General features: G+C 42.9%; 1 protein-coding gene across 1 annotated transcript in view; it reads right to left on the reverse strand.

Annotated features, from left to right (window-relative positions):
* Positions 1–10621: 10621 nt before the first annotated feature.
* Positions 10622–24875, reverse strand: part of LOC134502748 (disintegrin and metalloproteinase domain-containing protein 9-like) — a 658699-nt gene continuing 644445 nt past the window's right edge. Inside the window, exon 21 of the transcript XR_010068477.1 lies at positions 10622–10652. The gene's annotated coding sequence lies outside the window, so the exon portion shown is untranslated. The remainder of the gene's footprint in view (positions 10653–24875) is intronic.

Consider the following 24875-nt stretch of genomic DNA (forward strand, 5'->3'; position numbering starts at 1 on the left):
GATGATGATGATGGTGAGTGTGTATGTGTCTGAACCTCCTGTTGTTCCTTGTATAATCCTCTCACCAGGGTTTTGCAGCCCCCCAGCTGTCTGCACTTCTGTTTAATAACTCCAACATACCTTAATGAAAAGGGAGCCACGTTAAATTTCACGCGACAAAGTTCTGAAAAAGTCTGCTTGGAGTTGTGTTTTCATTATTATGAATAGGGAACCATTCCTTGAAATACAAAAGGGCAGAACCACAATCCCAGAAGCCAGAGCCATTTTCAGGAAGCAATGGAGATACCCGTCTAGCTCTACACATGGTACCAATCCAGAAAATTGGAAATTATTAGATTGGCTGATACTTTTCATTCATAGCATGAATTGAATCCAGGCTTCCCCAGCTGCAGATCCCATCTGATGAGTGGGCTTCAACTCCTAGAATTCCTTAGTCAGTGTGGCCATTGCTAAAAATTCTGGGAGCTGATCTGATCAGTTAAAATCTAATCCCTAATTGTTTTTCAGCATGTTGGGTTTCTGCCTTGGACCAATGACTTCAGTGGAGGAAAAAATTACATTGAAAACAGCAATTCATGTCTGAGTGTGTTGGGTGAACCAAGTTGTCTTCTCTGATTTGTGGATAATGCCTTCATGTCCTGCTTTCCAAAGCTTCCTGGCAAAAAATACCTAAGAAAATCTATTATCCTCTTTTGAACAGGCTGAAAAAAAAAATAGTTGTTTGACTTCATATGACCTGTAGGTGTCGCTCTTTTCCTATAAGTGTCCTGAGCTGTAGCATCCTCTGTCTAGTTTTTTGCAATCAACCCTTTTCAGAAATTGTGCTTTTAAAGTCGGCCTGAAATACTTGGTTTATTTACATAATTTCCCTTGCTTTTGCACATTGAACACAATTCTCCCCTTGCATTTCTTACACAATTCTCCTCTTGATGCCAGTATGCTGGTCCCAGAAAAGAGCAGCCATAACACGCATTACTGGTCCTGTTGCAGTTGTTATGGTCATTACCTACTACAGCCCATTCTTTGTGTTAGCAAAGCAGGAGGGTGTCAGTGGAAATCAGTCTCTATTATTTCCCATAAATTCTAGGTTTATGCTGTGCTAAGCTATGATCTGTTTTAACTAGACCTGCCATAACCAGCTGCCAAAATTTACAAGGCCACTAGAGGGGAGCAAAGAGAGTTTCCGTCTTGCTTTGCTGCTCTCTAGTGGTTAGTTTTTATCAGCCCAGGCATGGTTACTTTGATTTTAAGCCAGTTTTGGGTAACAATTTATAGTGGCTGGCTCACATACATAGTACACTATCCACAGCCCAGCAACCCTGAATTTCTAACTTGGCAGGAGAGGCAATATTTAATTTAGTATTTCAGATATTTAATATTTGGGGAGTGTTCTTAATTCAATTCAGTTTTAAAGAAAATAAAATTGTCTTTAAATTTCCGAGTCTGTTCACTGGTGGAGGGTTGCCCTTGTTATACCTCTCAAAGGCTGAGGGTCCTTTATCCTAAAAGGCATTATGTACTCTTTCCATAGATAGTAGGTGATTTGCATGCTTTTTACACTGTATTTAATGGCTGGATTCCTATTTTTGTTGCATTTCCTCCCTCCCTTAAATTACAACGATGTTCTTTGATCACCATCCTGAACCGCACCATAGAAGCTGAGACATAAGTATTACTACAGGCAGCAGCCTGATGTTAAATTCCCATTTAACAAAGTCCCATTGATCAATCCACTGATTGATCTATTAATTGCATTTACCAGTCGCAGTCATAAATAGACTGTTGGCAGCCCCGCAAATGAAGCAAAGCAGCAACATAGTAATAGAAAATCAAATATACAAAAATACAAAAACTTACAACCCAGTGTCTGGTGTCTACCACCAAATGCCCTCTGCAGAACTCAATCAAACTTCCTGCAGGAGACCATTCCAAAGAGCTAGTTTGATTACAGAAGAGCAGTATCTCTGGGTTTTGACCCCATACTGCTCAAAAATGGAGGCAACCAGCTGCTTCTCCCAGCATGATCAAAGTGGCCTGGCCAGCTCCAGTGAAGAGAAGGAGTCCTGCAGGCACCAAGCCACAAAGAGTTTGATAGGTCAAAACCAAATCCTGAAGTACCATCTTGATGAAGGTGGCATATCATGGTTTTCTGTCTGGAGATTCTTTTCTCTGCTTGTTAGATCAGAAACTCTTCACCAACTTCCCTCCTGGCTGTTAACCTTTCCCCCTTAGGTCAAAATCAATATCCCCCTGACTTTGTGAATCGAATTCAGCAGAGATGGCAATCCAACATGTTTGGTTTGTTGGCTAACAGGAAGCGGAGCTGCTGCTCAACGACAGCTATAGACTGAAATCTGTTTATAAAAGCCCAATGCACAGGGCTCGGGCTAAACTGGAATCTGGGTTTAATTTATATGGAAACATTTTAAGTAAACAAAAGGAAGGGGAAAAGAGGAGAAAGCCAAAGGTGATCATGAGTGACCATGCTTCTGTTCAATATAACAAGTGTCAAAGGGCCCATCAGGTGTGCTGACAGTGGTCTTTCTGGTTGGAAACAAATGTGTGTAAAGCAGAGAAGGGTGTTTTTTTTTTTTACAGGAGAGATGGCAAAGAATGAATCGGCCCATTGCGCCACTGAATACCTCCCCAGTCCTTCTGTCCAGGTTTTTTTCTCAAGCCAACAAGGATGTCTAAAGCTTGCCATGGAACGAAGTCAAGCAGTGGAGCAGATTCAGCATCCGTCACTCAGCAACCTTGTATAATCAGAAGGGCAGACATGTTAATGGGTTGCTCAACTCCAAGTCCCTGTTTTGTGGTTGCTGAATTTGTCCAAGGTTCCGTTTCTACATTCCGTTTCTACAGGGTGCTTATGAAAAGATCCCTCCTACTTTTGGCAGTAGACTGCTAAACCACAGTGAAAAGTGGATAACTTAACACATCTTGAACCCTTCAACAAAAAACAAATTGAAAAGGGGGAAAATGGCCTTTTTATCCTGTCCCTACCTTTGGTGGAGACACGTCCATCCCACAGCCCACAGATGCATCCCTGCCTTATATTAGACCAGTGTTTCTCAACCCCAGCAACTTTAAGATGTGTGGACTTCAACTCCCAGAATTCCCCAGCCAGCCAGTTGAAGTCCACAATTATGTGTTAGACACCTCCACATCATGCAGAAAGGACAACCAGCCTTTGAGTTGTGTGGCTTCTCTTATGGGACATTGTGGCTGATGTCATTGTGGCTGATGTTTGCAACCACACATCTAGATTTTTGTGTTGGCATGTGGTAGGTGTCACAGCTTCTTGGCTGCAATGACAGAAAGGGAACAGTTGCAGAAGAGGTCCAGGATGGTAAACTTCAGTTCCCGTGAAGGTTTCCATTTGGGAGCCAGGAACCCAGGGTCTGTCCATATCTAAGATTGGTCATTCCTAAGACTTTCTGCAGCTCCTTTTGCCTTTCCTTTCCTAACAGATCTACCCCCTCCCATCCCCACCCCGCAATTAAAAAGGCAAAAGCAGCAGTTAAGAAAGCCCAGGGTGCTTATGAAAAGATCCCTCCTTTGTAAGATTCCATGAATGACACTGGGGGAGTGGGGAGCGGGGTAAGGGATTGCTCCGTAAAAGCAACCTTGAAGCACCCCTATTTCACTGGAAGCATAATTGGATAATTCTTTATAGATAATGTTCTGGGTGTCCTGACCAAGACGGTTAATTGTTTGTTTAATGTGAAGCCTTGTCACTTTGGAATGTATTTACAAAGAAATAGTGTTGGTACTGCAGCCGATGGAACGACTCAACTCATTTCTGGTGATCATTAAAAGGCGCTCTTTTAAAAGAAAAAGAAAAACAGAGTTTTCTTACCTGCTCCTGCTTTATTGAATGAGTTGAGCAGAGTTGTAGTAACATCTCATGTGAAAAGAAAAGAAAGAAAGTCTTGTTTGAAAAAGATGCAAATGAAAGAATGTTTTTCGATAGATAGATAGACAGACAGACAGACAGATAGACAGATAGATAGGCAGGCTGGGGACCTCTTCCTTTTGGTCCTAAACCCTGGATTAAAATGGCTGTGTTACTCATGCTCACTCACTCACATGGGGTGTGGGGGGGAAGAGAGAGAAATAATTCCCGTCTTGTTGAACTTCTGAAGTCTCTAGACCTCAAACCATTCCAGTTATTAGGGGCATCTGCAGGGAAGGGTGAAAAAGTCAAGATGGTGTCCACAACCATGTGATCAAAGACCTGCCCCCCCTTTAATAATTTTTATTAAAGCTTTTAAACAAGAAGATTAAAAACTAACACAAACTAATAGAAAGTAAGAAAGAAAAGGAAAAAGAAGGAAATCAAAGAAAAAGCAGAAAGTGCAAGAAAAGGAAAAAAGTTAAAGAAAAATAGAAAAGATAGAAAAGAAATATATAAGGAAGTGGCTTCTGATATTCTTCATAGCAGTTGTAAGTACAATATATTTTAACCTCTCTCTCTAATGCAGGGTTTCTCAACCAGGGTTCCACAAGAGGTCACTAGGGGTTCCCTGGGAGATCACAATTTATTCAAAAAATCATTTCAGATTTGGGCAACTTCACCTTAAAGAGGTAAGTTTCATTCTTTATTTTCAGTTTAAGAACACTGTTAGTGCATATATCCAGGCCTATCCATGGAATGAATAGAATAATTTTGTAACTTCTGGCCTATCTTTGAGCCTAAATGGGCAGGGGTTCCCCGAGGCCTGAAAAATATTTCAAGGGTTCCTCCAGGGTCAAAAAGAGGAGAAAGGCTGCTCTAATGGTACATCACATTATTCTTCTTTCTGTGGAGTCCTTGGTGCTCTCTGAGCCTTGTTGTTTTCTTGCAGACGTTTCATTGCCAGACTAGGCAACATCTTAACTATTAACTCAGTCAATCAACCAAGCAGCAAACAACAGCCCAATCAAAGAACTCCCAAGGAGAGAGCAACACCCCCACCAACACAAGCCGGGCAAGCCACGGTATATAAACTGAGAGCAAAGCCCACTCCCTCCTTGCACTGAAGATGCTGCCTAGTCTGGCAATGAAACGTCTGCAAGAAAACAACAAGGCTCAGAGAGCACCAGGGACTCCACAGTTCAACCCTGAGCTACAAATATTCACTTCGACTGGTACTCTTCTTTCTATAATCTATCCCGTCTAATCATCAAAACCATAAGACCTGCCCCTTTTTAGGTGCATCCTGATGCTGTAAGAAGAGGATGGGCTTCAATCAGATTGGTATGGGTACCCCTGCCAGTTACATTAAGTCTCTCTTTCTCTCTGTATGGGGTGCATGGAAATCAAAAACCATTGAAAAGAGATTATAGAGAGAATGTTGGGAACAGGAAGGCTCAGCTGACTGGTTAGGATCCTGAATGGGAACACTGTATATGACAACTCATTTCACACTGGGCCCATTAGGGGATTACAAACTGTACAGTATGAAATGTTCCTTTTGGCAGTCCAGGGGGTAAGAGAGCAACTTTCATCAGATTTTATATGCAGAAAATTATAGACCATTGTGGACATCTGGAGTCTTTGGTGCCCAGACAGCTGAACTGGGACAGTAATGTAGAGAATGCTGAACACTAGACCCAACAGCCTCTTTTTTCTGCTGTGTCTCCAGGATGTTGCCTTCATCTCATCCTCAGCCCATGAGTGAGGCAGCCTTAAGTCATCCTTTTTGGTGTGTGTGTGCCTTCAAGTCAGTGTTGACTCCTGGTGACTGCCTGGACAACTCCCTGCAGTTTTCATGGCAAGGTTTTTCAGAAAGGGTTTGCCATGGCCTCCTCCAGGGACTGGCCCAAGTTCCCCCAGCTGGCTTCATGTCCAAAGCAGGACAAGAACTCACAGTCTCCCAGTTTCTAGCCTGGTGCCTTCACCACCACACCAAACTGGCTGTCAAATTGCCCTTAGGTGGACCAATATTAAAGCAGGATTCTCCCCCATCAGCTTACAGTGTCCCATAGTGACTGAAAAGTGTGTAAAATGTATTACGCTTTGCTACAATTGGGGATAAATGGCCAGTAGTGGGAAGGATCAGACAGACACTTATTGGCCATTTCAGGCTGATGTGCGCCCATCTTTCTCCTTCTGGTCCCTGGACAGCCTCATCTACTGACACATTTTACCACTGTCCCAGGCAGACAAAGTAGCATGTGAAACATAAAGAAAACAACTTGTTGACTTTTCAAATAGCACCATTCAGAAACGATGCCAGAGTGAAGTAGTACAATGAAATTGAACAGTGAAAAGGTGTAAAAGTGAAATGGTGCAATTGCAAGAGAAATCTCTGAGGCTGGAAATGAGACGGGAGTATCTCAAAGCATTAATAATAACGAGACGGTGGGTGTTTCGGTGCCAGTCTTTTTGGGAAAAAGACAGCCCTTCGGTCTCACTTAGTGGGGAAGAGAGGTTTAAACAGCTCTCGGAGTTCAGGGAACCCACAGGAGAGGTAAAGAAGGCAAGATGGTGGCCAGGGTGGCATGATCAAACCTCCTCCTTTGTATGTGCATGTGATGTCCATACGTGAACAAAAGGGGTGAAGCTTCAATCATGCTGCCACCACCTCCATCTTGCCTTTTTTGACCCCCACTGAGGATGCCACTGTCTGGGTTCCCACCTGAACAAATTCACTACAAAGTGAGTGGCTTATTCATTTTCAACAATTCTGTATATTGACCCCTTACCTCAATAGTTAATAACCAGTAACTAAAAAGACTCATCACAAATCTTTCTTGCTGGGTTGTACTCTGCTGTGAGAGGTTTGACATTAAAAATGAAATAGAGGAACAGTGAAGTGCCACGACAAGCTGAAATGGCAGAACAGTAGAATGACAGGGCCCTCCTCCCCCACACCCTGAATCTGTTCCACTGCCGTAATTGTCAGTTTTCTGCAAATTTCAGTAACACAGCCTTGCAAAAAAAGAAAAAGGAGTGGGCCTTTCAGGACTATGAACCACAGTTACCCACTCCTATAGTAGATCTTTTAGCAGCATAGCAGGACTTACAATAAATCCTTTCCCCCCAAAGTCAGTTTATAGAATTGGCAGCCATAGTCTTATTGAGCAGGTGTATAAACTTCCTTGCCTTGGTCCATCTGGAATGTTACCTTCAGCCTCATCATCATCCTTCCTGATCGTACCAGAAGAGCTGAAATCTCATCTGTAATCTCTCCTGGATTAATTATTGAATACGAATTAGAATGGAAGAAGATGTAATGGCACCCAACCCAAGATAATAAAGTAGATCTGTACCAGGAGTGCAGAAGCATAGGCTTGCATATGTTGGCGACCAACTTCTCTTAGCCTCTCAGCCAACATGGCTAGTGAGGAATTCTAGGGGTGGTCCTTCAGTGACATCTGGTGGACTTCATGTTCTTCAACCACACTAAAACAAGAACACTTTGTTCCAGAATGGGCTTTACTACTAGGATGTACCACATCCTGCCAAGCTGGTGAGACAGATTTTCTTGGCAACCTTCTTCATGCAATGGATATGTTCAGCACCAAGCCTTCCTGCACTATGGGGCAAGAACGAGAAAGAAACAACTCAGTCTGTGAATGTGTAATCTTTTTAACCTTTCTGTCTGCAGAGGATGTTAATTAATAGACAAAAAGAAAGCAAGAATATGGCTGTGTCATGTGATTTTTCTTGGGTAACTCAATGACCTGCTCAAGGGCTTTAATAAAATAGCAGTTTATTACTGGTTGATATAAATAGAAAGTCATGCTGGGAATTCAAGATGTTCATTTCTGATGCACGCAGCATGGTGGTTTTCAGTCAATGAGACAGAACAGTTGATCCCTTGAAAGTCCTCCCAGGGATTAATATGGAGGCATCTGCTTCCCTAAAGACTGGAAACCCTAATCAGTTAAATTGGTTGGTTAATCAACAAATACTGTGGTGCAGGAGTTTTCAAACTTCCTATCAAGAAGACATACTGCCCTGGCTCCTCTTCTAGAACCCCTTGGAGCATGGTGGAATTCCTGCAAAGGATTCTGGGACATATTTAATTCCACGTGGTCCCTGCAGACTCCCCTTTGAGCTACCTGGGTATCCTCTGGAATGGAGGGCCAATTCCCAGAATCCTCAGCAATGGCCATGCATGCTGATTGGGAATTCTGGGAGTTGAAAGCCACTGGATCCAAGGTGACCAGACTATTGGGACCTCTTGCAGTGTGCCAGGGTCTGCCCATCAGACAGCAGCGAAAACATTTATAAAACCCCAGCCACCTTTTTAGACTCTGTTCTGAAGATTGGATCACATTTAAATTTGGTGCATTCAATTTGATTGCTACTAGGCTGAATTTCAGCATGATTTTTTTTAATCCGTTCAGTTGTGACCGATTCTCAGAGATTGCCTGGACAAGTCCCTGCAGTTTTCTTGGCAAGGTTTTCTGGAAGTGGTTTGCCATTGCCTGCTTCCTAGGGTTGAGAGAAAGTGACTGGCCCAAAGTCACCCAGCTGGCTTTGTGCCCAAGGCAGCACCAGAACTCACAGTCTCCTGGTTTCTAGCCTGGTGCCTTCACCACTGGCTCTCTTTGTGGATGAGTATGTTGCCAAATTCCTCTGAAAATTGAGGAAGGGCTTAAGGGGCCATATAAGATCTTTACAGGAAACCATATCCCCATATTGGTTCTCCTTTTCCATCCTTTCTGAGGATGAGACCATCTTCTGCATTTTACCATTTCCTGAAGAATGGTTAGTTAAGAATGACGGGAAGCGATTCCTCTGCGGTACCCGCAGGCTGTGGAACTCTCTGCCTTGGGAAATTCATTTTGCTGCATTGAATTAAAGGGCATTCTCCCCTTTTGGTTTGACTGGCTGCTGTTGTTTTCTTGACTGTGATTTTTGTGTGGCTGGGGGCATTTTCATAATGCTCCTCTTCAGCAAGGGGCGATAATCCCAATAAGCAAGCAACCCCTTAAAAAATCCAAGCCAACCTCATGGATTTTTTTTTTACAACAATTTGAAGGTGCTGCCTTGGTTGGAGAGCTAATGCAGCTGCTGGGTAATGGCATCCCCATATAATTTTTATAAGCTTCAAATGTTTCCACTTATCAGGAGCAATCCCTGTCCTAAAATGTTATTACTTCCCCTCCTAATGTATACAATTTTCAAGTCAAAAGAAGATAACCCATTACCAGGGGTATCTGCAGGGGATCCAAAAAGTCAAGGGCGGGGGGTCCAAACCATGGGACTGAAGCCCTGCCCCTTTTTTGCCTGCATCACAGGCCTTGTGGCCCCCATCTTGGCTTTTTTTGACCCCCTCCCTGAATTAACACAGCAAAGAAAAAAGCAGAGCAGAGGCTTTTCCAAAGTGTGTGCTGGAAATCTTGAAATTAAAAGTGAGATCTTATAAGGGTGACCCTATCGGGGTATCCATGGATGGTGGGGGTTTTTTTGAAAAAAACCAAGATGGTAGCTGTAACTGCAGTTGAACCCACATCCTCTTTTTAATGCTCTAAAAACTGAATCAACAAATAATCTGACGGCCCTTAGAATTTCATCATTCAGGGTCATAATTTAACTTATAATTTAAATTTAACATTTAAGATCAAGCTACTTCCCCTAGGAGGTGAAAACAATCCAACATGAGTTGAGGACAGTATCTGCCACTTGCAGGAGAAACGGGGCAGAATTCCTGACCAGGGTTATGCAGCAGCCACACTGGGTCAGATCATACCCTTTATCTCCTTTATCCAAAAACTGTCTAGACTTCAGAGTCCGAGCACATGTTCAGCTAGATTAAATTCCTTTTGCACTGATTTCTGGAATTGGAGCATTTGCAGGAAGAGAGCAGCAGACAGATTTTTTTTGAGGCTTCCCCAGTTCCAGGAAGAGGACATGATGGGGTGAACAATCTGCTGGCATTTTTTTTTTAGGGTGAAAATAAAGAAGGAAAAGAATAATAGGAAATTGCTTTGCTTTTTGAAGTCTCCACCCAGAAAAACTTGATATGGGTAGACTTAAAATGCCTTAAGTAAAGCAATTGGGGCAATACAGAAAGGAGATAATTTCCTTTTTGTAGGAAAGGATGAGAGCAAGGGAAGGGAAACCTCCATTTTTGCAGCCTCCCCTTAGCCAGCTCCAGATCTGCATGGGTGAACTTTCCTACTCTTAAAGAAATATCAGTGAAATAATATATTAACCTTGAAGTACAATATCATATGATCGTGTTTATCTTTTATATAATATTATAGGCTGGCCTTTCAAAAGCTCTTGAAGATGGAGAGTCCTCTCCTGGTTTGATTTGATGTTGCCATCTTTTTACAGGTAGTCCTCGCTTAATGACCATTTGTTTAAAAATGGTTCCGAGATACCATGGGGCTAAAAACAGTTATTTATGACCTGTCCTCGAAGTTATGACTGTTGCATCACCCCTGCAGTCACAGGATCATGATTTGGGCACTTGGCAACCAGCTTGTGTTTACGACCGGTTGCAGCATCTTGCGGTCACGTGATCGCAATTTGTGACTTTCCCAGCCCGGTTCCAACAGGCCAATCAATAGGGAACCATGAATTCGCTTAATGACCACAGTAAAAATGGTCGTAAAGTTGGGTCCAGTCACATGATGCCTTACTTAACAACTGCATCGCTTAGTGACCAAAATTCCAGTCCCAACTGTGGTTGTTAAGTGAGGACTACCTTGTATTCTGCCTTCTTTGCATTTTTGTATTACTGTTGTGTTTTCATTTTTGTATTGGATATCTTTTGTACTGTATTTCTTCTGTGTGAGCTGCCAAGAGCAGTTTTGATTGCAGCAGCGTAGAAATACGTTTAACAAAAAATTAATACATGATATCATTGTATTATCATATTGTTTAAGCTGCCCACCTGCCTGGAGGAGTGGCAGGAGGGGGCTTAAAGGTGGGTGAGGCTGGAGAAATACCCTGAGGAATAAACCTCACAGCCTTTCTCCCCTCTCTGCCCCCTGGGTGGCGAGGTTCAGCTCAGCTCCTCTCCTCTGTCCGGACACGGATTAAAAGTCTCCAAAACTTCATTAAGAGGCTGCAGAATCTTGATCAGACGTGCAAGGACACGTCAAGAAACATTCCCAGGTAAAGCACCCTGAATACACCTGCAAGCAAGCTTACTGCGTGTAGTCAGTTTCACACACGGCATTTCAAAGGGTCTAGGCACCTGGGCTAATCCACATTTGGTCACGGATGTATTTCTAAGCAAGTGGACGCCCCCCCGAACAGCTTACTTTTGCTCTTGCGTATAATGGTGGCATTTGCATAACGGCCTACTATAGCAGTGTTTCTCAACCTTGGCAGGTTTAAGATGTGTGGACTTCAACTCCCAGAATTCCCCAGCCAGCACCAGATATTTCCGTAGGCCTGCTCTGAGCATGATGAAGTCTGAATCAAACCCATTGTTAATTAATGCATAAATGGCTCTAGGTTAAGCAGAGCTCAGACTTAGGAGCAAGTGCAACTAAAGGACAGTCTTGCTAGATTATTTAGCCATCATTCCTATAGAGAGTCAGTCAGTCTGTCTGTCTATCTAATCTCAGGCCAATTATTTTTCTGTCTCTTCCTTCCAGTTGTTGTCTACTTACCTTTGAAACCCTAAATGGCAAAACACTGGGATCCATCAGGGGACAGCTTGCCAGAACTTCCTTTGTTGTTGTTTATTCGTTTAGTCGCTTCTGACTCTTCGTGACTTCATGGACCAGCCCACGCCAGAGCTTCCTGTCGGTCGTCACCACCCCCAGCTCCCCCAGGGACGAGTCCGTCACCTCTAGAATATCATCCATCCACCTTGCCCTTGGTCGGCCCCTTCCTTTCGCCTTCCGCTCTCCCTAGCATCAGCACCTTCTCCAGGGCGTCCTGTCTTCTCATTATGTGGCCAAAGTATTTCATTTTTGCCTTTAATATCATTCCCTCAAGCGAGCAGTCTGGCTTTATTTCCTGGAGGATGGACTAGTTTGATCTTCTTGCAGTCCAAGGCACTCTCAGAATTTTCCTCCAACACCACAGTTCAAAAGCATCTATCTTCCTTCTCCCAGCCTTCTTATGGTCCAGCTCTCGCAGCCATATGTTACTACGGGGAACACCATTGCTTTAACTATGCGGGCCTTTGTTGTCAGTGCGATGTCTCTGCTCTTAACCATTTTATCGAGATTTGTCATTGCTCTTCCCCCAAGGATTAAGCGTCTTCTGATTTCCTGACTGCAGTCAGCATCTGCAGTAATCTTTGCACCTAGGAATACAAAGTCTTTCACTGCTTTCACAAAGTCTTTCACGGGGAACTTCCTACCCTTCCGTTAAATCCAAAGAGAAAACTTCTGGGGGAAAAGTCCCCCATGTTGTTTTCTCTCAATGGGAAAAGTGGGCAGCCCTGGGGAAAAATTCCAACAAAATTCTCAAGTCCCACAAGAACGTAGAAAAAAAAATGGGAAGCCTCTTCTGCATGGGAAGAAAATGGCTGGGGAAAGCTGCATGTGCAAATTCAAAAGGTAATCTTATGTGCAGTATTAAGTTTTATAGCTTTGTGTTGTTTAACGCATCTTCTTTGCAGTGAATGTTTGCTCCTTTTAAGATTCCATTATTGGGACCTGGAATATTAAATAAGGAGGCCTCTTCCTCTCACATATTAAAATCAAGTTGGAATTGATTTTGTTCCTTTAAATAACTTCTTAATCCTTTCGGTTAATTTCAAAGAGGTTCAGAAGGCAGCTCTCCAAGCAGCAATAAAAAAGCAACTCCAAAAAGACCCCGGTGGAAAAACAAACTTTATTACGCAACAATAACAACACAACAGCATTGCAGCGCAGCCAAACAGTAAAGCCACAGCAGTGACAAATTGAATGCATGTTGTTTACATTAGAGTATAATGCAAACCATGGGTATTTCAATAAACATATGATACCATGATGTGTTCAGATATACAAACATTTTAACTTATATGGCCTGCTTCTTTCCTCTCTCTGGGCCAGTGTTTCTCAACTTTGGCCACTTTAAGATGTGTGGACTTCAATTCCCAGAATTCCCCAGCCAGCCGTGCTGGCTGGGGAATTCTGGGAATTGAAGTCCACACATCTTAAAGTGGCCAAGGTTGAGAATCATTGCTCTGGGCAATCCAAAACTGCTGTTGACAGACATGATAGCTTTTCTTTCTTTCTTTCTTTCTTTCTTTCTTTCTTTCTTTCTTTCTTTCTTTCTTTCTTTCTTTCTTTTTCTTTCTTTCTTTCTTTCTTTCCTTTCTTTCTTTCTTTCTTTCCTTTTTCTCTCTCTTTTCTCTTCTTTTCTTTTCCCTGCCTGCCTGCCTGCCTGCCTATCAGACCAGTCCCTCACGTATCTGTAGCAGGGTATATGGAACTCAGCTTCTAAAGACTGGTTTTTGCTATGAGATCTTGACCTTCCTTCCTGCTTCCGATCCAGCCCCTGAAGAAACAGGCTGAACTGATCGCTCCTCAGGCTCTTTGGGATGAATGCTAAGACACATCTCACGGGGCTTCAAGAAGAAAACATGCCCTGTACAGTCAGTGTGAATGTTAAAAAGAAAAAAGAAAGACAGCAGAAGACATGCCTTTCCATGACTGCCTGGGTAACACCACAGGAACCTATCATAGTGGCAGATCCATGTTTGGGATTGTCCACCATGCATGGCCCCAGCACCTGGGTTAGTTGTTCCCAGTTTTGCACACATTTACAAATGTGTGGACTTCTGCTCCCAGAATGCCCCAGCCAGCATGACCCTTGCTGAGAATTCTGGGAGTTAGACCACATATCTGGAGGACGCCCAGGTTGGGAAGAATGAAACAGGCAGGGGTGTCTGCAGAGTCAAGATGGGAGCTGTGACCATGTGATAGAAGTTCCCACTGCCTTTGCATTAAGATCTTGATCATGTGGTCACATCCACTGCCTTGACTTTTTTGCCCCCCACCCCCCAATTGCCCTGGAAGTTGGGTAACCCCACAAGAGTGAAAATTAATCTCATTGCTTTCTTGCAATACGTATATAACTTGTTACAAGGAAAGATGTCAGGGACAGAACGGCTTTATTCCTAAAACACTGTCTACTGTTTTTATTTTATAGTCGGTATATATCGTTTTATCCTTGGGTTGTGAGCCACCCAGAGTTTGGTTTAAGATGGGCAGCTACATAAATGTTTTAAATAAATAAATAATAAAGCACTTTTATCCCGTTCTGCTAAAACCTAGCAGATGAATTTGTAAAATAGACTAAGTTTGGTTAACATTCAATTTTTTTTATTCTTTTGTTATTTTGTGGGTCAGCCTGACGTCCGGATAATTTCTTATGGTTCAGTGAATTGTGTGAACCCAGAAAATGTATTACTTTAGTAATCAGGTTAATGTGAGGTACAAATGTAACCATGGTATCATCATCATCATCATAATTTGTAATTTGTCTAGTAATCCTCAACTTTATGGAATCCTCAAATTTGGCCTCTAGCCTGCCTCCAGAAGTTGCTACTGAATTGTAATTTTTATTAGGATCATACAAGGAATGATCAAATATAGAGGGAATAATCATATGAATTGCCTTGAATCAACTTATTCTTTCATTTTAATTAAATCAAATTCATTTTTTTTCCACCTGGCCTTAGTAGAGTGTGGCTCAAACCCACTTTGAGACAGTGTACTCCTTTGTGTTGAAGCTGTTGGGTGGGAGGTCAATCAGGACAAATCATCTTAGATGAGCTGAAGCTGAAAAACCTGAATGGTGGTAGCAGTTTTATAAGATCCAGTGGAATCCTGCTGGGGAATCTAGTGGTTGGCTATTTGGGTCAGCTGATCCCTGCTGTTCTGGCAGCTGAGGCTTTAATCAGACCCACCAGACTCCCCTCAAGCAACAGCTTCTCAGTGGACATTGCATTAAGGATAGGAAGGGTTGGAAACATTTATTTATTCATTTATTTATCAAATTTTTATCACTTCAAAGGAGGGACTCTGGGTGGTTTACAATTATAATAAATAAAATAAAATATTACAAAATAGATATAAATAAAATATTATAAAATAAATAAAAATTAGGGATAGGAAGGGTTGGAAATGTTGCAAGTACAATATTGGCTGTACAGCATACTGTTAAGCCATATGATTTCTATGTGCCTAGAACAAAATGCCAGCAATTGTTGTCAAAGCCTTCAGAATGGCCTTCAGGAAGAGCCTAGCTGTCAACCCTCATTGATTAAAAAAAAAAGACACCAACCATGTCACAGTTGCAATTGTCAAAAAGCAGAACCATGACCTCAGGATTCCTGACACGTCACAGATGGGCTCACACAGTCTGAAGACTCACTGTTAAATATCAACCATCACCACCTTTCCATCATTCATCTTATCGTAGGCATTAAGTGCCAGAAAGCAGGCAAAGCACTTTACACAGATAAAGAGTGATAGGCCATGCCCTGAGGTTTATCATCTGAGAAAAGCTACAGCTCAAAATAAAGCAAATAAATAAATAAAGTGAAAAAGGAGATGGGGGAAGGAAAGAAGACTTCTCCTGGAGCAGATCCAGAAGGAGTTGGACCGAGCATAGCCTGAGAATAAGAAATGAGAATATACTTAGCTTAGAACAGGAGAAACAAACGAAGTGTGGCAACTTCACTACAAAAGGAAAAACACCTTTATTGGGTAGAAAAAGATTAAACTGCTCTTAAGATTATTCATATGATTAGCAACCAAATATGTATAGCAGATCCAGAATGAGAGAGAGACAGAGTGAGAAATCTGCATTCTTTTGTCTACAGTAGCCCCCAGTTTAAAAACGAATTCTGTTCCCAAGGTCTGTCCTTAAGTCAAATTTGTATGTAAGCCAGAACGGTATTATTGTATAATACTGTATAAGTAGTATTGTGTAATTAACTCAAACCATTGCGTATTTAACTCAAATGTTGCTACAATAGGCTCTGTACCAGTTCTTATTCCATTTGATGAAAGAGAATTTTCTTTTGGGTGAAATTTTCAGCGTGTTCTTGCATTCACTGATTGCAAGAAAACAGAATTGTTCCATTTGAAGATTGTGAACACCATCTGTGTTCACTTATTCACTGTTTTTGTATGATTACATTTTATCTGCTTTAACTATATTATATATCTTAATTTTTTTTCCTAGATAGCTACCAGGAATCTGGGTAAATTATAATGGTATATAAAAACTAACTAACTGATTAACTAGCTAAGTAGTGAGAGGTCCAAGAGGTATGCATGAATGTCCTCTTTCACTATATAATATCTGTGTAGTCAGCACCCTCCCTGGCTTCCAACTGAATTCCAGAGGAAAGTCAGTAGAAAACTCTGATTTTCTTTTTTCCCCCCCGGTTGGGGAAATGTGAGCAGTCAGGGAGACGTCAGAGTAACAGAAAGGATGGGGAGGAAAGAATGCACCACCAACAGTTGAACCCTCCACCACTTCCAACCAGGAAACTCAAAACTGCTAATGCTCTCCTTCTAAACATACGGAAAATAAGACAGAAAAACTGTGAAGTTCTGAAGTTGCTCTTCTTCCTTGATTGCAGCTGGTCCTGTGCCAAGGAAGGACAGCCTTCTTCAATTCACCGCTTTGGCAGTTCTGATCCCAGCTGGTGCTGCTATTCCCATGGAACTTCTCTCCCAGATAAAGGGCAGGTGTGTGCATCTCCAGATCTGGACTGGAGGTTCAAGCTATGCTCCCTTTTTCTGCCATGGTTCAAATCTAGGCTTGCCCTCCATGCATTGGTTACATTATTTACTCTTTCTTCATGCTAAATCAGTCTCCTCCAACATGATGCCCTTCAGACATGTTGGACCATCTCCCAGAATCCTTAGCCAGCAGAGCCAGTGGCTGTATTAGCTACGGATTCTGGGAGTTGAAGGTTGTGCTAAACATTCTGTCCTGTCTTCTTACAATGGGGGATAATCAAAACAGCTAATACTTGATCTATATACTTCTAAAACTCTCATGTCTGTTTGTACTTGGTAACCTTCAATTGGGTGAAACGGTGCATCGTAGGGCAACAATTTTTGAACCAGGTTACCTCAAATGGGCTAACTTACAGAATGTGTCCAACTCCAGGGCCCATGACTCCCATGGAATTGAAATTTGGCAAATTTTATAAAACATTTTATGACATAATCCAAAATGTCATAAAACTTTACCTGTGGTCAACTCCTGATGTTTGACTGTGTTGTACAGTTCAGTATGAATGACATGGGCTACTTTCAAGGCAGATACATCTCTGAATATCTCCCTGAATTTTTAAGAACTTCTCCGGTGAAGGCTGTACATTAGAAGCTCTGCCACTGTTGAAGGCATTGAGGAATCTGGAAAGGAAATATCTCTGAAACGATGACCCAACAGGTCACAGGTTGTCTAGTCATAATTAAAAGAAAAGCTGGCAGTAAATCTCCCAACTAATGATCTTGTGGGAGAACTAAACGCTGATCTTTGCAAGGGGCAGCAATGGATCTTGCTTGGCATACAGTATACGCCTTTCAACTACAGATACATCATAGATGAATGAGATCCAAATGTATACATTGTATAGACTATTGTCAAAGTTGTTTCTGATAGAAACGGAATTCATAGCTACTTGTGTGCTTAATCTTGCAGTTCCACAACAAGAAACACACAGAGAAATGAATCTGCATTTTACTGTATGGCACCAGATGGGCCACATTTTCCTAACCCTTTGCTCTGTCCAATGTGCAACCGTTAGGGATGCAACGGAGAACATCTTCCCTGTGAATCTTCACACACATATAAAACATGCTGGAGGATGTGCTTTTGAATATAAAATTTGATCCAATTAGACTTCTGTTAGTGTTTTTAAAAACTACAGGCAAGGAGCTGTTTTTAGGAAGGAAGGAAGGAAGGAAGGAAGGAAGGAAGGAAGGAGGGAAGGAGGGAAGGAAGGAGGGAGGGAAGGAAGGAGGGAGGGAGGGAGGGAGGGAAGGAGGGAAGGAAAAGGTCTTGTGACTTCTCATCAGGAACCATCTCTTCAATTTGTATGCAAATGTGTCAATATTGCAGCCCAAATTTCTGCTAGTTCTCAAAATGTGCTAACGGACACTAGAAAAACAAACTTACGTGACTCTTCTTCCAGCTGCAAGTGTTTTTTTTAAGAGGTCATCGTTATAAGTCTGACAAGAACAATTTCTCCTAACTCGATTAGAAGTGAAATGCTTTGCTAAAGAAGTCAGGGCATTACGTCTCTCGCGAAAGCATCAGAAATATGCTTCGATAGCCCTCTCTGTTGTATACAGAGTCCCTCCCTTCCCAGTGTGGCTTTTTTCCCGAGCTCCGGTGCAGAAACCCAGCTGCAGAACGCAGGACTGTGCTGCTCCCCCCTGGAAACATCAGCTGCTGCTGATTCTTTTGAAGAAAAAAAAGTTTCTAGTCCTTGTGGTTGCAAATGAAGGCTTCAAAGAGTGGGAACAATGCCTGGTGGAAGGAAGCATTACGAAATTCCAGAAAAATGGGGCAGGGCGGGGGAGGGCGGGGTGGAGAAGCAGGGGGACATAGAAGCATTCCAGAAGAGTATGCGTGATTCATTCCTGACTTTAGAGTACTCTTCCTCCCACGGTGACCGGGCATTTGCAGAGATGCACCGTACCCACACAAAATGGAAGCACTTGGTGCTACGCATGCATCGTCCTTGCCTCGAAAGGTCTCCTGCCTGGCTGATAACCCTTCTCTGCCTTCCAGATTATAGGCAGTGACATCATCCTGAAGATGAAGAACTGTCATGTTCTTTCTTTCTGATGCTCAGATATACAAACATTTTAATTTATAAGGCCTTTTTTCCTCTCTCTGGACAATCTAAAACTACTGTTGACAGACATGATAGTTCCTTCCTTCCTTCCTTCCTTCCCTCCTTCCCTCCCTCCCTCCTTCCTTCCCTCCTTCCCTCCTTCCTTCCTTCCCTCCTTCCTTCCTTCCTTCCCTCCCTCCTTTCCTCCTTCCTTCCCTCCCTCCCTCCCTCCCTCCCTCCTTCCCTCCTTCCTTCCCTCCCTCCCTTCCTTCCTTCCTTCCTTCCTTCCTTCCTTCCTTCCTTCCTTCCTTCCTTCCTTCCTTCCTTCCTTCCTTCCTTCCTTCCCTCTCCTCCCTTCCTCCCTCCTTTCCCATTCTTAGCAACCACATTCAATTTTCTCAATGACCCCCTTTTATAGGACACCAATTTCTGTTTGGGTCAAAAAAATCAAGATGGCAGTCGCATCAAAGCCCCACCTCTTTTTGACATGCATCTCTAGCAAATTTTGACTTAGACTAGGATTGAATACAACCTTACCTAATTTGGCATTTTCAAACCGATACCTAAATAAAGCATTTTTAAAAAATTACACCAGGGAAAGGATGCACGCAAGTGCATTCTGTGTGGGAAAATGGTTTGCATAGGCTAAATTGCAGAACAAAAACCTGTAGGTTTTGAAAAAATGTGCACTAAATTACATTTAAAAATTCAGTGCGATCTTAAATGGCTCTTCACAGATCCTCAAAATGAGAAACAGAGAGAATCCAAAACAGGCATGTCCGTCCATTTCCAATGCAGATTCCCACACAGTTTCCCCTGGTCTCAACAGAACTGACATGGCGTGCAGGTTCTGCCGTCTCACAGGAACAGGCCAGGGAAATACGGTGTTTTTCCACATATCGGGCCAAAGACTCAGGAAGCGAGAAGACAGCAAGTGGATTTTGATGGATGCTTTCCCCTACTGGCCATGTGCTCTTGTGTAATCAACAGCAAAAATAAAAGAATGAAAAAGCAAGGAAGTAGTTTGTTTCTTGGAATCTTACTTTTTAGAACTCTCCAGGCGGTTGGCTTTTTTGAAAAATGTAAAAAGTACTTGCAGAAAGAGTTTCTGACCAGAGTTCTTATATTGCGGCCCTTCCTTCCTTCCTATGCGTAAGCAGGGAAGGTAGTTCCATAGGCTTACAACTCTATAGAATAAGCGTGTTAAAATGATAAAGGGTGGCTGAAACTCTCCCAGGCAAGTGGTCACTGAACTTGGCTGAAGACTGATGGCTCCTTCCAGCAAAACTCCCAGTCCCACAGCCTGCGTTTCAGTAAAAGTTGCTGTCTTGAATATATAGGTAGTCCTTGCTTAATGACCAGCTAGTTTAGAGATGGTTCAGACTTACAATGGTGCTGAAAAAAATGACTTATGACTGGTCCTCACACTTATGACCATCGCAGCATCCCCGCAGTCATGTAATCACAGTTTGGGTGCTTGGCAACCGGTTCGCATTTATGACGTTGCAACATCCTGTGGTCATGGATCGCCATTTTCAACCTTCCCGGCTGGCTTCCGGCAAGCAAAATCAAAGGGGAACCACATGATTCACTTAATGACCACATGGTTCGCTTAACGCGGTGATTTGCTTAACGGCCGCTGTGAAAAAGGTCATAAGATTGGGTCAGATTCACTTAATGACTGCTTCACTTAGCAACTAAAATTCCTGTCCCAATTGCGGTCATTACGTGAGGACTACCTGTATATATATAATATTTTATCCATTCAATTGTGTCCGATTCTTGGAGACTGCCTGGACAAATCCTTGCAGTTTTCTTAGCAAGATTTTCGGAAGTGGTTTGCCATTGTCTGCTTCCCAGGACTGGGAGAGAGGGACTGGCCCAAGGTCACTGAGCTGGCTTTGTGCCTAAAGTGGGACTGGAACTTATGGTCTCCCAGTTTCTAGCCTGGTGCTTTAACCACTACACCAAACTGGCTCTCACTATCTTGAATATTCTGGTTGAATATTCAAAGTGCAGTCATACCATTTCCTTTCAGCAATTCCAGTAATGACACAGTGCTATGGCAAATAAATGGGTATAGTGGGTTGGAAAGTCCCATGAGCAATCCACCCCTCTCCTTGATTAACACTAGCCTATCTTACTGGGTTGCTATAGAGCTTATGAGATTTGCTGTCTTCCTCCCAACCATTACATTCAAAGGAGCATTTACAGATTCAGCAAATCCATAACATACTCAGACAGCCGGAGTGTTCATGTAGTTCCATCTGGTGAGTGAACTAATCCGTTTGCAGAGCTTTCACCATGAACACCAAATGAACCACCTGGGCTTTTTCCACACCAAAGGCTAAGTCACAAAAGTACTAATTACGATTAATGTGAACCCAGCTTTGCATTTTGTAGAAAAACAGCAACTTGGTGGGTGATTAAGGGTATTGTGTGAATACTGTCTCAAGCGAGGATCACATTTTATGTTCAGTCAAACTGTGTTTTAGTTGAGTGAGGCCTAGCATGATATCTGAGCTTAGCCATAGTAGTTTATGGCAGGGATAGGCAGCCTGCATCTGCAGAGTGTCACATGGCATGCAAGCCCCTCATTTGTGGTATTCTCTAACTACTATTTTTGACAATTAGGTAGGGGTATCCATGGGGGAGGGTAAAACATGTCAAGATGGCAGCCAGGACCACACAGTCAGAGCTCCGCCCCTTTTCATGTACATCATTCCCAACCTTAGAAACTCTCAACTGTAGAGGCTGATGGAAGCAATCTGTGATTTAGTCCTTCCGAAGCAGAACCTTATCTTCGGCCTTGGAGGGGTAGAACTGAACTAAATGGCCCCAACCCATTCAGAGAGCCTCAGGTTGAAGAAGTTTGCCCTTGTGCCTTTGGGCAATAGTGTAAAATGCTTGTATTTATTAGAGATATCAGCAGGTGCCTGTTTAGCTGAACTTTCTAATTCCTCAACCAGGATCATCTGGACCAGTGTATCTCAACCTTGGCAACTTTAAAATGTGTGGACTTCAACTCCCAGAATTCCACACATCTTAAAGTTGCCAGGGTTGAGGAACACTGATCTGGACCCATTCATGGTTTAGCCCAGTCCACCACCAGGCACACTAGAACACCTCTCTCACTGAAAGTGTAACTGCAGTTATAATATAGCCCCCATCATCCCCAGACTCAACTGCCAACGTACCTAGAGAAAACCAGGCTGGGAAAGGCTGGCTGAGATCTTCTGTTCCTTCTGCTTCCCAATCCCAACCCTGATCCTGGTTCTCTTGTGAGGTTCTGCCCAGTTGGATCAGCTCAGCTCAGCAAATTAACACCTGCAGCCCAAGGGCCGAAGCAAGGAAGCCGAGTGAAACGTGCCAGCAAAACACAGCAAAAACATTTGGACTTTCTCAGGGCCTGATCTGCAACCTTTAGCTTCCAGCTGGTTCAGCTTACCAATAACAAGTGAAAACTTGTTCTGTTGGCTTCCCACTGATACTGGTTCAGATTACTGGGGGGTGGGGGAGTGGGATGGGAGGCCTTGATCGGCTCATGGCTGAGTTGGGGGTAAAAACACCACGAAGGAAGGAAAAACAGGACTTGGGAAAAGAAAAGCAGACAGGGAAAACGTTTCCTGTGCCGGATTGCTGGCAGCAGATTCTCTGCATTTTATTTTATTCAGCGGCTGGATTCACACATCACGCTAATCCAGAGCGTGGTAGGTTAGGGAACTGGCGGAGGATATTGTGTGAACTCAGTCCCTATAATTTGTCAGCCATGATGCATGGATTAACTGCATATGGTGAATCCAGCCAAAGGCATTTTATTCACAGTGGGGCTCATAAACCAGGATTTGTCGCTTAGTATGTTGAATGAGCTCAGTTTATCACTGAGGTTACTCAACTCATCTCGTCCCTCCAATACAGTACAAGATATTTGAAGGCAGATACTTGGTAGGTTAATCTTTGAGATAATTGCAGACACAGCCTGCAGAGATGTTGGTGTTGGGGATAAGAGGTGTGGTCAAAAAAGTTAAGATGGAAGTGGATGTGAGGTAGGGGCATCTTGAGACTATAGCACAGTGTTTCTCAACTTTGGCAACTTTAAGATGAGTGGACTTCAATTCCCAGAATGGCTGGGGAGTTCTAGGAGTTGAAGTCCACTCATCTTAAAATTGCCAAGGTTGAGAAACACTGTTATAGCATATTAGATTGCAGAGAGAAATGACATGCCTGAATTGCTTTCTTTACGATAATACGAGATAATACTTCTAAACAATTGTTTCCGATTGCAATTAATTACAATCATTATCTTATTCTCTTATTTGGACTTAACTGGCAAAGTAAATAAAGCTATTTTAGATCCGCCAGGCCTCATTTGGCAAATGTGGAAGATGCTGGTGTAAAATTGGACTGCAAGCTACGTCCTTCTGCATAATAATGTGGAATAATAATGTGGAAGGGGATGTAACATTATTTGATCCAACCAGGCCCTTTAACAAGGGAAGGATCAAGGACTTCTTGACACAGCTCAGACAAGAATGTAAGTTTGTACTGAACGTAGAAGAACATTTTATTTATTTATTTTCTTTTTTGTTGTTGTTTATTCGTTTAGTCACTTCCGACTCTTTGTGACTTCATGGACCAGCCCACGCCAGAGCTTCCTGTCGGTCGTCAACACCCCCAGCTCCCCCAGGGACAGGTCCGTCACCTCTAGAATATCATCCATCCACCGTGCCCTTGGTCGGCCCCTCTTCCTTCTGCCCTCCACTCTCCCCAGCATCAGCATCTTCTCCAGGGTGTCCAGTCTTCTCATTATGTGGCCAAAGGATTTCAGTTTTGCCTTCAATATCATTCCCTCAAGTGAGCAGTCTGGCTTTATTTCCTGGAGGATGGACTGGTTGGATCTTCTTGCAGTCCAAGGCACTCTCAGAATTTTCCTCCAACACCACAGTTCAAAAGCATCGATCTTCCTTCTCTCAGCCTTCCTTATGGTCCAGCTCTTGCAGCCATATGTTACTACGGGGAACACCATTGCTTTAACTATGTGGGCCTTTGTTGTCAGTGTGATGTCTCTGCTCTTAAGTATTTTATCGAGAGTTGTCATTGCTCTTCTCCCAAGGATTAAGCGTCTTCTGATTTCCTGACTGCAGTCAGCATCTGCAGTAATCTTCGCACCTAGAAATACAAAGTCTTTCACTGCTTCTACATTTTCTCCCTCTATTTGCCAGTTATCAATCAAGCTGTTTACCATAATCTTGGTTTTTTTGAGGTTTGGCTGCAAGCCAGCTTTTGCACTTTCTTCTTTCACCTTCATCATAAGGCTCCTCAGTTCCTCTTTGCTTTCAGCCATCAAAGTGGTATCATCTGCATATCTGAGATTGTTAATGTTTCTTCCAGCGATTTTAACTCCAGCCTTGGATTCCTCAAGCCCAGCATGTCGTATGATGTGTTCTGCGTACAAGTTGAATAGGTAGGGTGAGAGTATACAGCCCTGCCGTACTCCTTTCCCAATCTTAAACCAGCCCGTTGTTCTGTGGTCTGCTCTTACTGTTGCTACTTGGTCGTTATACAGATTCTTCAGGAGGCAGACAAGATGACTTGGTATCCCCATACCACTAAGAACTTGCCACAATTTGTTATGGTCCACACAGTCAAAGGCTTTAGAATAGTCAATAAAACAGAAATAGATGTCTTTCTGAAACTCCCTGGCTTTTTCCATTATCCAGTGGATAGTGGCAATTTGGTCCCTAGTTCCTCTGCCTTTCCTAAACCCAGCTTGTACATCTGGCAATTCTTGCTCCATGAATTGCTGAAGTCTACCTTGCAGGATCTTGAGCATTACCTTACCGGCATGTGAAATGAGTGCCACTGTTCGATAGTTTGAACATTCTGTAGTTTTTCCCTTTTTTGGTATGGGGATATAAGTTGATTTTTTCCAATCTGATGGCCATTCTTGTGTTTTCCAAATTTGCTGGCATATAGCATGCATTACCCTGACAGCATCATCTTGCAAGATTTTGAACAGTTCACCTGGGATGCCGTCGTCTCCTGCTGCCTTGTTATTAGCAATGCTTCTTAAGGCCCATTCAACCTCACTCTTCAGGATGTCTGGCTCTAGCTCACTGACCACACCGTCAAAGCTATCCCTGATATTGTTATCCTTCCTATACA

The sequence above is a fragment of the Candoia aspera genome, chromosome 9 (genome assembly GCF_035149785.1).
Source record: "Candoia aspera isolate rCanAsp1 chromosome 9, rCanAsp1.hap2, whole genome shotgun sequence".
Taxonomy (NCBI): domain Eukaryota; kingdom Metazoa; phylum Chordata; class Lepidosauria; order Squamata; family Boidae; genus Candoia; species Candoia aspera.